At 35.1% G+C, this 12,310-nt stretch overlaps 1 protein-coding gene across 5 annotated transcripts in view; it reads right to left on the reverse strand.

Annotated features, from left to right (window-relative positions):
• The window catches only part of GRIK2 (glutamate ionotropic receptor kainate type subunit 2), a 1,079,206-nt gene that overhangs the window by 923,606 nt on the left and 143,290 nt on the right, over positions 1 to 12,310 (reverse strand). Inside the window, exons 8-10 of one of the 5 annotated variants that reach the window (XM_072831954.1) lie at positions 11,136 to 11,221; positions 7,543 to 7,637; positions 5,037 to 5,212 (exon numbers count right to left, since the gene is read on the reverse strand). The exons of the other annotated variants lie outside the window; for them this stretch is intronic. The gene's annotated coding sequence lies outside the window, so the exon portion shown is untranslated. The remainder of the gene's footprint in view (positions 1 to 5,036; positions 5,213 to 7,542; positions 7,638 to 11,135; positions 11,222 to 12,310) is intronic. 5 annotated transcript variants of the gene reach the window in all.

The following is a 12,310-nucleotide window of genomic DNA, read 5'->3' on the forward strand; positions in this document are numbered from 1 at the left end:
TTTTCTGTCAACACATCCATTGAAAAGAATGGATTTCAGTGATAGTACTTATCCTGACTGCTTTTGTTTGTAATGAATCATTTTGAAAGTGTCATGACATTTTGTTTTGTCAGATAATTAATCTGTACTTTTCCTTAATATTCATTGTAACTCTATGAATCATGTTATAGCTTAATAAAAGACACCCTGTAACAAAAAGCACGGAATATGTGAAGCTATGTGGTGACCCCTTGTTGCAGTCAAGGCCATACATGCAGCAGGTTCCTTCAGGTCTCCTCTGTACACCAGGGACCAGGCTAGCACTAGAAGAAAGAAATGAAAGGCAAACAGTTGTCTCTGTTCTTAAGGAGCCAACAGCCCAAGTAAAGAATAATCAATTATAAAACAATGAAAAAATTTTCTAAGGATCACTTGTTGTGGGTACCCCAGGGCAAAGACTGACTAGCTTGGAGGATGTAAGAACTCACTGGATATGAGTTGGGTCCTAAGTGTTGGTCCTACAGGATTGACTACATTCCTTAGAATAGGTCCTCTCTTGGTAAGAAAGAGATTCCAAGCAAAGGAAAGGCAATGGACCCCAAAAGACATGGGATACAAAGGTTATTTTGTTTTGACAACAAATATCCCACAAACGATTACACTCTTTTCAGTTCGTAAATCGAATAATGGCATCAGGGCACTCCAGTAATTCTGCATTTATTTGGATTGGAGAAACATTCTGAGAGAATTTATCTTCTGCCAGAAAACTGAATTTATTATTAAAGCCATTAAGGCGAGGCATTTAAGCAGAACACTTGCAAAGTGTATTTGTCAGGGCACTCTGAAAGCTGCTAAAGGGCCTTTTTCTCTCTTTGTAATAATCCAATTAAGGGCTACAGTGTTAGACCCTATGGAAGGATAAAAATATTTCTTTTTGCTCCAAATTTTTTTCTTTTGTCCATTGGGGTATTTTGAGTCCATTTATGTCAAATGCAATGTGGTCTTATCTCTTCAACTGTGTGATTTAGCTTGACCTAAGAGTGAGATGAGGGTGATTGGGAGTGAGAGGAAGAGAAGCTATCTCTAGTAACACTTCATTCACTAATTTTTTTTACTTGGGCTGAATTATTTTTTTTAATGTGGCAGATGTTATTGAGAGTAAGTTATTAGTAATCTCAGCATATCATGCCAGGTAACAACTCTTCCACTGAGACTTCAGTAACGACTACAAAATGGGTTTGCTAGTGAAGTTGCATATCATTAGTGTAATAAAGGACTTGGTTATTTACTCAATGCAACGTACTCAGAATATTCCTTTATCATTCATAAATGTAAAGTTATTTTTAAATTCTAAAAATCAGACTGTGTGTGATGATAAATGTTTACTGAAAAGCTTTTACATACTTTCACAAAGAGAATATCCCCAAATCTAATAAATTACGTCCTCCTCCTGGGACTCTTTAAGTAGGAAATACTTGTACACATGAGGGTGCTCAGACCAGCACCTTAGCCTTAGCTGGCATCTGCCACAATACTGTTCACTGAGAAACTTGAAATGCTTCTACCTGTCTCTTCTGACCAGCTCCAGCATTATCTCATACCACTATGTTCCTATTCAGTCTTATTGCTCCTTGCTTTGTTTCTTGAACACATTAAATAATTCCCACCTCAGAACACTTATACTTGCTGTTTCCTCTGCTGGAATAGTTTTCCATGAGATCTCTCTCTCTCTCTCTCTCTCTCTCTCTTTCCCTGTCTCTCTCTGTGTGTGTGTGCATGCATGTGACAGGGGAGCTCCCATCGGAACCTAGTTGCCATATAAAATATTCTAGTCAACAGCCCAAGCAAAGGTCTCAGCCAACAGCCAGCATCAACTGCCAGACATAAGAGCAAGCTTCCAGATGACTCTAATTCCTAGCCTTTGAGCTGCTCTAGCTGATACCAGCTGAAGCAGAAATAAGCCACTCTGCCAACACCTCCCCAAATGTCAGCAAAATATACATTATAATCATTTTAAGCCATAAAGTTTTAGAGTAATTTGTTGTACAGCCATAGTAACTAGAACAGAGTTTTGGTATACACATCATACAGTACAAAAAGCATACAATTATTAAACTGCCAGGAAATCCATTATTGCTTCCATGCATTCTAAAACAATGTTGTTTTGTCTGATCAATACTCATGTACTCCTATATCATCCTTTCCAGTGTTCTTCATTCTTTTCTGCAGCTTCATGCTTCCACTTGTGATCATTTCCTGTATATCCTTGAGTATATCTTTAGTTTCATTCTACTGGTGACAATTTTTTTTCACTTTTTATTTGAAGAAACCATGCCATTGTCAGTCTATTGCTCTGTTGAAGATGATATGCCTTTTTTCTCTCACTGCTTCTTTACTGCTTTTTTGTCTTCTGTTTTCAGAAATTTAATTATGCTGTCCCTAGGTATGGTTTTCCTTGTATTCGTCTTGGTTGGAATTAGTAGACGCTTTTAAATGTGGTTTAAATCTTTCTTACCCATTATCTCTTCAAATCTAGTTTCTACCATAGCCTGTCTCTGCTCACTCTGAGACTATAATTATATATATGTTGGAACTTTTCACCCTAAACCATATAACAGATATGTATTTTTGTCTGTTTTCAATTCTTTTACCTCTCTGTGCTTCAGTCTGGATATTTTCTTCTGACCTATATTCCAGTTCACCAATTCTCTCTTCAACTTTGATTAATCTGATGATAAACTATTAATTGTATTATCAATTTCAGTTGTCTTTTCAGTTCTAGAAATCCTATCTATTCTTTTTCTTATGCTTTCTATTGCTCTATCTAAATATCTTCATATTTAACTTGCAAAGCATCTTAAGATTATATTACTTTAAATACCAAATTTGATAATTTCATAATCCTAGTATCTGAATCCTCTATAGATTCTGTTGCTCGGGTTTTGCTTTTTTCTTCTTCTTGGCTTTCATTCAGTTCTGATATTTTTATACATCCAGTTACTTTAGATTGAGTGCCAAATGCTGTGAAAGCTCTAAATGATGTTATCTTCCACCAGAGATCATTTACAATTGCTCTTGGCAGGCAACTAGGCTAGGCAGAGATTACCATAATCTAATCAGATATTGAGCTAATTTAAAATTGAGCCTCCATCATTTTGAGGGGTAGTTTATTACTAAAATACCTTTTCTCCTAGAGATTAGCCCTTTGGAGTTCCAACTAATAACTTCGGGTATTTACCAGGGCCTCTCCTCAAAAAACTCCAGACTGGCAGCAACCAGAGACTGCTAAAATTTACAGCTTAGTTTGTCCTCTAAACCAAGGTTTTAACTTCAGTTTCTCAGTTGCACTTTTGAATCAGGAAATGCCTCAAGGGGAAAACTAATGCCAAATGTTGGATTCATTTTTATGTATTTCCTCACACATCCTCACTGTCTTGATATCCCTCTGAAGCCATCAAATATATTGTTTTATTTATTCCAGCTTTACAGTTATTCCCAGTGGGAGGGTTGGTATGAAACAAACTAGTCTGCCATCATGGAAAACTGATCTCTGATTGGCTTCTTCTTTTTTTTAAGATTTTATTTATTTATTCATAAAAGACACAGAGAGAGGCAGAGACATAGGCAGAGGTAGAAGCAGGCTCCCCCAAGGGAGTCTGATGTGGGACTCGATCACTGGACCCCAGAATCATGACTTGAGCCAAAGGCAGATGCTCAGCCCAGGCGTCACTCTGGTTGGCTTATTCTTAAGCATTAGAGGACTACAAAAATATTACTCTGTTGAGAGAGCCTTTGTTTCACCATGGATTAGCCAGCTCATCCTGACTCCTATTCCTTTACTTTCCTTCATGATATCTTATTTATTTCCCTTACAGCATTTATCACTATCTGCAATTATCTTGTTTTCTTATTTGTGTATGTATTAATGATTTTTAAAATTATTTCTTCCAACTATAATATGTTTTATGATAACAGGAACATAACAGTCTTTACCATTAATATACCCCACAGCCCAGAACTATGCTGAAAACACTCAATAAATATTATTTGAATGAATAAATTTATTTTTTTTAGTCAGCCAGAAGATTCAAGAGGTGCTTTTCAAAAAGAAACAATTAAATAAAAGAAATAACTAAATAGGTAACATTAGTTGCAGTGAACATTTTATTCTATGTATTTATCACTAATGTAAAGAATAAGGATGTTGGGGTGGATAAAGTTTAGAGAAATTATATATGAATTCTGTGACAAATTGTCAACCTTGTATATCATTTAACAAGTATTTACTGAGTGGCTATAACATGCTGCACTAATAACATCCCTTCTCTGAAAAGTATGAGAAGCTTTGGGAGCATTTGGAAACAAGCACCCCTTCTTGTTCTTTCTTTACTTAATAAATCAGTAGGTGTTATGACTACCAGTATTCCTCTCTTTCGATTACTCTACAATTACTACTACTACTATAATTGCAGGACAATTTTCTTCTTCCAGTATTTCTCCATCTTTCTACTTTATGTTGCTGAACGTGTTTCTTAGAGGATGCCTTTTTTCTTTATTTCTTTTTGTAAATTTTTCTTACTTTCAGAGCTATCGTATGTGTGCATATGCATGGATGTATATATGCAGGAGGTAAGGAAAGCAATAGAGAAAATCAAATGATGACAGAGACTCTGAAATATATTGTTAATGAATTCACTCTAAATAAGCTGGATATTCAATTTGCCTGAATCTCTGAACCATGCTCAAGAGGACAAAGACATTTTAATAGAAGTTTGTTTTTATCTCTTCTAACATTCAGGAAGAAATATGCCCTGCAGCAAACCTGAAACTCTGTGTGAAAAATATAAAGAACCAATTCTTGGAATCTGCTTACAAGAGCCATGTAAGAGTGGTTGTGACAGCTGATGATAAAGCACTGCAAATTTGTGCCACGTTGATGCCTCAGTGAACCTCTTCATACCAAAAGGGAGATGACCTATAAATACACCACAGCTACCATAATTCTTTCCAGGTACTAGTCACAGACAGATCTTCAAGAATGGGGATGTTTTACTTACTTTTCCAGAAGAGTTAGCTCTGTCCTATTACATCTGGATGGGTAATAAAAAGGAAAGGTGCTGGAACCAATCTCATGTGTATTGATTACCATTGGAAGGCTGATGGAGGAGGTAAAGAACATAAAGCATTTTATCCTTCCTTCATGCTCTTCTAGTCACAAAATTTGTCTTCAAACCTATTGAAGATAGAGTGTGAGCTAATTTTTAAACATAAGTCAGAAATCAAAATTTTAGAATATTGGTTGTAAACTGTCAACCTATGGATGAAATTGACTCTCACATATGTGTTTCCTGGCATAGTCATCTTAAAATCTTAAATTTAATGCCTCTGGATTAGAAATGTGTCCTTCGCTCTGCCAGTTGTTCCCTGCTGCCTGGCATTTTATATAAAGCATGAGTCACTAAATTATACTGCATGCCTGACCTCTACATGCATTTTAGATTGCAACCTCAATTTTAGAAAGTATGTATTCAGGTTTTTAAAATAAGTGAAGTTATCTTTAAAATAGTGAAATGTATCAAATTAGTTGGCAAAGTCTTTGAGGATCTTAAATAATGATCATTATAATTTTTATTTTAAAGTAAATATTCCATATATTTAGTCACTCAGATTCAATCAATAGCTAGAAACTCACAATCTAGAATTAGGAGACAGAAAACTTGGGTTCCGCTCCTTATTATTCTGTTGGATTGCTCCAAATTCTCTCTCCCAATTAAACCAGATATATATTATTATAATGTTCAATTTGTCTGTAAAATAAGAGTAACAACCACAACACCTCATGGGCATAGTGGTATACAAGAAACATTTGTGCTCAGAAGTCTGTGGGTTGGCTGGGTGATTTTGCCTATTTGGGTTGGGCTCAATGGGGTTCAACCATGAATCTGCTGGAAGTCAAGTGGGGAAAAGCTGGTCGTCTAAGACAATCCTAGTTAATACACGGGTCTCTCACATTCCAGCAGATTAACCTATGGTAGCAGGCTCCCAAAAGAGAGAACAGAAGACCACAAGACTTCAAGATGTAGGCGCAGAGCTGGCATACCATGACATCATGAAATTGCTGGAAAGAAGCCTTAAGGCAGGGCCAGATTCATGGGGTGAGGAATAGACTCCACCCTTTGCTATCAAGTCACATATGAAAAGCCACATCACAGAGAGGGGTAGAAAATTGAGGCCATTTTAAAAATCAATCTATTTAAGTAGCATTTTTAAAAATCGTTTTTTAAATATACCATAAGATCATTAGAAATAATTAATGTCCTCAACCAATTTCTTAGGAATATTTTCATATTTAATGTTGCCTTAGGGTCTGAGGATTCATGTTCTAAGAATATGTTTGCGATTTATAATTTTGAACCTCACATAATATAAGACTAAAGAGGCTAGGAAAAACAAAACCTTTAAATTTAGTGAAAGAACTAGAAATATGTATTTCCTCAGCTACTTCTCCAATTATCCTGAAACCTTGTTTTTTTTTCCTTTTTCTTTTCTTTTATTGTTAAGGTTATCTCTTACCTAGAATATAATAATAATTCCTAAGAGCTCTCTCTGCTTCCAATCGGAAACCCTCCAGTGCATCTTGCTCACAACTGCCAAAATGATCCTTAAAAAACATCTAATTATACAGCTCCACTCTGTAAAAATCCTTCAATAATTTCCCTATTCTTTTGGGATAAGAGTCAAAATCCTTGGTTCAGCACCATACATGCACACACACATCGTACACCACCCAGAACCATCTGGTTTCTTCCCATTTCTAACCTCACCTCCTCTGACTTCCACACACTCATGTTCTAACTGCTCCTCAACATTCTAAGAATGTATTGTGTTGTATCATATCTATGAGTCTTTGAAATGCTAGTTGTATATGAAATTGATGAAAATTTAAAATATAATTAAAATGTAGATAGAAAACATATTTAAATACACAATGGTAAGAGTCTAAATTATTGCCAACTTTCTGGAAAGTATCCAAATCTTTATTTTATATTAAAATATAAGAAATTCCCATGTTAAGGGGAAAGCATATTAAACCTTAATCTTCCTTCTTCAATTTTTATTCTAAAGTTGAATACTAGAATAAAAATAAGAACAAGAAAGTAAAATTTAACTCAAATTTACTGGCAAGAAACTCTGTTAAATAAATGAGACTCTTAGTCTAAAAATCCAGAAATACACGTTTATAACAACTGAAATTTTAAGTCTGTTTCCTAATAGTGATTTTTTTTTCTTTCAGCATTTGTTCTAAGCATCAGAATATATATATTTTAAAAAAACCAAAAGTTTGTAACCTACTTGAGAAAACAAATGGCTCTAAAAGGCAAACTATTACTAGAGATGGCCTTCGAGCAATCCTGTACCTCTTTGGGCCCTCATTAAAGTTTATTTTTTGTAAAATACACACTGAAGGTCAGTCTGCTATACTGAGTAAATTGAATGTGAACGCTCCTTTGAGTTTGGTTGTAAGGAGGACTTGGACCAATCCCAAAAATGAAACAAGCTTACTGTTTTTGAAAGTGAAAAGAATGCTGCTAGCATCTTAGTGAAGTTTGCAGTTTTGCTGCCGAGTCCCTTCTGATGAGTCAGGTGGTCAGCACAAGCTGAAAAAGGGTGAGTGATAAACAGATGATGGACTAATATGACCAGAGTGTTCAGAGAGAGGCAGTGAGGCATATGCTGACCCCCTGGCTTGCTGTATACAAATCTGTGTGTTATCAGCTAAATGGGGAGAAAAAGAGCTGACTCTACTTGCTTTTTGAAAATGACCCCACACATCCTCATTCACCCACCTCATGGGCTAACCTACTTACCAATCCCTAAAACACGTTTCTTCAATGAAACCTTTGGATGATGCACTAATGTAAACCACTTTTAAGCAACATTTATAGAAAGCACACACTCCAAAGTTTATTCCAATCAAATAAAAATAAATTGCAGACCAACAACTGGCATTGATTTTTTTCTATGCTTCCATAGTTTTATTAAGGACTTTTCATAAATATAACTAAATAATTCATGTCAAGCTTACAGGCAAATACAATTTGGCTATTGAAGTAGGGGCATCTGCGGCAGATACTTCCTGACAAATAACTAATTTTTTACTATTAGCCAATGTGTTCAATAGAGTTGAGAACTAGAAACTAACCCAGGAACTAAATGTAAGTAGCAAATTCTCCACACTAGAACCTAACTTCAGATGCCCACAAAGAATCATATACCAACTATATGATAAAGTGTTAGTAATAGTTTTATAAAGGGATATCAAAAGAGGGGAAAAAAACCTCCTGAGAGTAAAGAAAAATGCACCAGCACATATAGACACTGACTTGAAATAGGTTGAATGTTAATAAATCACAGAATGGCATTTAGGGAGGAAAAGTAAAATCTATTTCTTCCACATATATTTTATTATCATTTCTATTTTTCAGGATAAAATAAATTGCTTCATTACTAGTACAATTTAGGAGTCATGTGATTTTTTTTTAACTGAGAGGATAATCTATTATGTGTCTTAACTGGAATTGAAAACAGCCATCCCCAAAGCCTTAACTAATACTCCAGACAAGCTAGCCCAAAGCGGATGGGCCCCAGCTCCTTTAATTTGGCTGCAGGGCTTTTTTCTCCATTTCTGAATTAGAGACTGTGTCTTAATCTCATATAAAGAAAAATATATCATTTAAAAATTATTTGACGAGGATAAAAACTTACAAACTAAACTGGGAAAATATGTTCTTCTGGATAAAATGTCTGCTATTTTCAATATTTAACACAAATATAGGACTCTACGGGGTGCCTGGGAGGCTCAGCACCTGATGTCTGCCTTTGGCTCAGGTCGTGATCCTGGGGTTCTGGGATGGAGTCCCAAATCCTGCATTGGGCTCCCTGCTCGGTGAGGAGCCTGCTTTTCCCTCTGCTTATGTCTCTGCCTCTCTCTGTGTGTCTCTCATGAATAAACAAATAAAATCTTTAAAAGAAAAAAAAAAAAGTAAGACTCTACTGTTTCCCAGTTTGGTCAGCAGAATTCTAAAATGATCCTCAAGATTCCCACACCCTGGTGCATAAAGACCCTGTACATCCCCTTTGAGTGGGAAAGGACCTACTAATATGATATCACTCCTGTAAGTAGCTTCTCTTACTTGGGAAAAAGTGAAGGGATTTTGCATATGTAGTCAAGTGCCCAATGGTTTACTTTAAGTTCATTATAAAGATCATCCAAGGTAGATCTGATCTAATAAGGTAGGGCATTTATTTAAAAAAGGAGAGTGTAGAGATTAGAGATACGAGAAATGAGAGGGGCTCTTCAGCCATGATGTGAACTATGTGTGGAGAGAGACAGTCTTTGGGAGCTGAAGACCACTGTCCTACAACAGCAAGGAATTGAATTCTGCCCTCAGCCTGAATGTAGTTTGAAGGGGCCTCCAAACCTTACATGATTATAGCCCCAGCTAACACCTTGATTTTAACTTTGTGAGACCTAAGCTATTTCATACCTGTACTCCTAATTGTGAAACTGTGAAGTAATATTTTTATTGTTTTAGGCCATTAAGTTTATAGGTAATATATTATGGAGCAATAAAAACTAATGCAACCAATAAGCAATTGGTAAGGTTTCATGGTATGTTCCCAAGTATAAAAGACATTAAAAGTCATCTGGTCCAACTCTTTATCTAAGTATGTCCATACTTTCCTGATTAGGCAAATTAATTAACCTCTCCTTATTTCTTTCACTACATCCTTTTTAATACATTGAAAGTCTGTGTGTAGCTTTTAGGAACTTATCTCACAATCCATTCATTTCCTTAGACATCCTTCACATGTATATCTACATGGTTGGAAACAACATGCACAGAGATCATTATGGTGCTGCAAAGTGGTCCACTTACCAATGCACAGGACTACATGGTGCTTAGTTAAAATTAGCTGGTCCAAAAGCAGATTTGAGATTTAGCCATCCAATTTATTAGCTCATTAGGATGTGAACCACTGACCAGGATAAAAAAAATTGAATGTGGACATATTATAGAAGTCAATTATAAATGGAAGGGAATTTATAAATTCACATAATTTTGAAATGGGATTCTGAAGATTTAGGTACAGATTCTATCTCCAACATTAATTCATCATGTCATTTTATAGAAGACCCAAATCTCCATACATAATTTGTAAAGTTATGTTATTTATTAGATAAACTTTCTAATGCCCTACTACTACAAATGTTCTAAGATCATATTAGTTCACTTCTTTTAGTAGGGCTGAGCCTGCATCAGTTCAGATGATTGCTTTGGCCTACCACCTGAAAATAATGTTTTATTTTATCTTCTCTAAATGAAAAATAACAATGATGAATACTACTCACAGAAATGGCAAAATAGAAACTTTGGCATCTAACCAGCTAGTTCACAGTAGAAAGAAAAGATGGGATGATATGAAGAAGAGGGACAGAAGGCACTAACACAAGAGAGAAAAAAATAGGGATAAGAAGAACATAGCCTGTAGACAAAAATTATAAATGTTATAGGCATTGATTATCAATTTCCCTAACCTCCTCTCTTTCCAGAAATGAAATTATTCAAAAGTCCCAACATAGATTCCAGAATCTAAAAGAAAGAAAGAAAGAAAGAAAGAAAGAAAGAAAGAAAGAAAGAAAGAAAGAAAAAAATCAACTATGAACCAGTCTTTAGCCTACCTGTAATATGAATTCAGAATGTCCCTAGAAACAAATATAGGATACATAGAATCTTAAAGGCATCTCAGATTTCCCTTACAAAAATCTACCCATATTAAAGAAGATGTAGTCTCTGAGACATGCCCTGAAATTATACTATAACTATGATCCTACAAGGTGGGTCAGTGTTTAATAATGTTCTGCATTATCTATAACCCTGCTGCATAAAATATTAACTCCTATTAAATGCTTTTCAAATTCTACTATATGGTCTAACAAGAGATCTTTAAATAATGCCGCCCAGAAAGGAACAATTCAACTGTCTGTTCCTTTTAAACATCAGTGAGTATGTATTTAAAAATCTTAAGATAGGTTGACAGTGAATGCCTAGGGGGCCATATGATAACTATAATGTCCCTTAAAGAAATCTTACCCAGGACTCTTTCACATTTAGGGTATGTGAATCAGAAGCATACTATCTGGATCTTTCACAGGCATCAATTTCAAATGATCTGGTAACTAAAAGGGAAACAAATGTATTCTTATTAACAAGTATTTCCATGCAAAGTCCATGGAAGACATGATTTATACAATCTACATCTGTAGGATTCTTGTTGGGATACAGAATGGGCAAAGGGGGAGTTTAAGGCACAGATATTAACAATATTGTGAAGAACTAAGACAAAAAAATTTGAACTTTATAGTGCTAATCAAAAATTTAATTCAATAGAAGGAAAGCTGTTATTTCCCTCAGATTTCACCTAGCTTTCCATCGAAGATAAAAGTAAATGCTATATTGAGAAACTCTTTTGTGAAAGAAGGTGCTAAATCTCCAATTACATCTCAGAAAGAAAAAAAAAATCTCAATAGTCACTCATCATAGAAAATGACACATATTTTGAGATCAAGAGTCAGCCACCTGCCTGGTACATAAAGTGAAAGAAAGATTAAAAAAATCTATCCTATAGTCTGTGATAATATAAGTTTGATAAGAAAAATGATAGGGAAGATTAATACATAGCATAGCTGCATGCACATAGTTAAAATTAATAGCCTTCAGAGTTCTTTTCTGATTCTACCCTGTCAAAAAAATCCTTTGAAATCTTCAAGGTTTCATGTTGCATTTTGGGGTCACCAGGTAAAAATCAGTTATGAAATAGTTTTGCAAACTGTTTTTGATTTTTGCATTGTAAAAATTACATGTATGTGTATACACCTATCCATATGTAAGCATATGTATGTATACATACATGATTTTCTACAAAATACTTATATCTTTCATACCCCTAGTCTTTTTATCTTTATGGTGTTAAGCTTTCAATATCATGATAACTAATAATTTAGAGTTTGACTTATGAAATATTTCCTTCTCAGACCCAATGACAAATATAAACTACAGGCAAACTAGAGGATAGAAAATTATTTTGAAAGTAAAACTTAAAGAACCATCTATGACTTCTGGGGAAGATGGCAGAGTAGGAGGACTCTAAGCTACCTTGTCCCACTGATACAACTAAATAACAGCCACATCAGTGTAAATAACCCAGAAAATGACCTGAAGATTAGCTGGACAAGCTTCCCACAGCTTAATATAGTGAAGAGGCCACA

The sequence above is a fragment of the Canis lupus genome, chromosome 7, assembly GCF_048164855.1.
Source record: "Canis lupus baileyi chromosome 7, mCanLup2.hap1, whole genome shotgun sequence".
Taxonomy (NCBI): domain Eukaryota; kingdom Metazoa; phylum Chordata; class Mammalia; order Carnivora; family Canidae; genus Canis; species Canis lupus.